Below are 2,178 nucleotides of genomic sequence, written 5' to 3'. Positions count from 1 at the left end.
TGATAAACTCTCCTTGAAGCTGGACTGAACACATTCTCCCTGCAAACACTCACACGTGAACAGCCTCTCTACAAACAATCCACGGAGGAAGGAAGCTAACGCTGCTAGCTGATGGTGGATCCCAGAGGGTCGATTTGGTCACGTGACACAACAGTTGGGAGCAGCTTTGTTCCAGACTGAATGAAGCTGGATGAGGAGTTTTTCTTGTTAAATAGAAATGATTAAACAGAACACCAGGTAGCTACTAATAGAGAGCTATTAGAGTTGTTCATCTAATGGGACTGGGTGAAATAACTGAGCCAATCGCAGCTAGTGCAGCACCCCCCTCTGGCAAGGATCTTGGTTTGATCCGGAAGAAGCGGACAATGGCAGACTTCCTTTTTTATTCTGACCGAATGAGCTGATTTCATTGGCCAGAAGCTGCTTGACTGCATCCTCTGCAGATGCTTTGGCTGTAGTTCTTCAAAGGGTCAACACATTTGCAGTCAGATTTTTTGCTTGTTTTCACCAGATTCGATGTCTAAAAAAATTGTGTTTAAAATTCAGTGTGCAAAATCAGACAATTAGACTGTTTTACTCCCCTGTTTAAAGAGACTTAACAGAAACAAAGAAAAATAGACATAATTCAACCATTAAGTTCCACACTCCATACTATTGGGACATAAATGCACTAATAGTTGTTTGCCAACCAGCAAAAATATAAATAAATAAAACGTAGAGGAAGAAAGCTACAGTCCAAAAACACAATGAAATAATGTTTCTTTGTAATGTTCCTCCTCTCCACAATATTCAGCCTGCTTTTATATTTTAAACAGTGTGGAATTAACTCCTGTACGTCCAAAACTTAATCTTCTAATTAATCTTTCTCTCTATTTCTCCATCTTTCTTTTTGATTCTATCATCTTTTTCATCTGAGCTGCCATCTAATTTCTTTTCATCCCAATATTTGCCGGTACCATAAAAACACCGCTGTTAATCCCATCCTTTCTATTCTACATCGTGGATGAAATATTTCTAATAAAATGTCTGGCCTGCTTTCTGAATGATTGTGTTAAACTCCATAATATAGAACTTGGCTTTGAATAAATGATTATTTTTAATGGTTTTATACATGGATGACTTTTTGATTTCAGAAGTGAGGGGAGGAAAGTATTTTCAAATATAGCTTATATATAAGTTTGCTTGTTTCCTAGTAGATCTTCTCTGTTTCCTCCACTTGCATCTCTGCTATCCTTCTCCTGACGAAATGTATGACATGAACAATTGGACACTTTGTAGAGCAACAATTCATGTAGATTAATGTGAAGAAGATTGGTCGAGGATCAGCAAGGTAAACAAAAAAAAAAAGCATCAGCCACTAGTTCCAGATTCTTCTATGATTTTTATTTGTTACTTTTAACTCTAACCATCCCCGCTCAGCTTCAAGAGCTCAATGTTTTTATAACCAATTGGCCACACACCTGCTCTTGAGTGGACCAGGCCACAATTAAAAATGTAAACAAAAATAAACTAAGTCCAAAAGATAAATAAATATAAAATCTTTAATTTAATTTATAAACTCATCTAGATAATGAAAGGGTCTGCAAAACAAAGCATGTAATATAAGATACAGTAACTAAAAAACTTAGTTTAAAGAAGAACAAACAAAGCATTACTCCGTAGGAAACCTCTAATTGTTAAAACCCAGCGAGATAATTGATGACAACATCCAGCCATTTTAGCAGGAAATACTGGGACAAAGAATAGAGAAGAAAAAGGAAAACAAATACCACAAATATACTTTGAAACAAAATACACAAGTTCAACCAATAATCCAGAAGGAGTAGCTTTAACCTAAACACATACATAGATGGAATCTGCAACATAATGCAAACACAAACACACCTGGGATAGTAATTACAGCAAAGCAGGAAAACTTATATTTAAATTTAAGCATTTTGAATCAGAAATAAGATTAAGGGACAAGAGGTGAACACAACTGAATCACTTTGACACAATTAAAGAAATAGTTTTACTATTATTATGAGCTTCATAATATAAAAATCACATTCATAGATTATTTTATTATTAAATTTTTTTCATGATAGTAATGATATATAACAATAATATATTTTTTAACAAAACTAATATATTTTACATGGTTATTGAGAGCTCTATAATGCGGTGGAGGATCTTGAA

The sequence above is a fragment of the Cyprinodon variegatus genome, unplaced genomic scaffold (genome assembly GCF_000732505.1).
Source record: "Cyprinodon variegatus isolate N-32 unplaced genomic scaffold, C_variegatus-1.0 Scaffold387, whole genome shotgun sequence".
In the NCBI taxonomy this organism is placed as follows: Eukaryota; Metazoa; Chordata; class Actinopteri; order Cyprinodontiformes; family Cyprinodontidae; genus Cyprinodon; species Cyprinodon variegatus.
The sequence above is the reverse complement of the archived record's forward strand: the minus strand, read 5'-3'. Positions refer to the sequence as shown.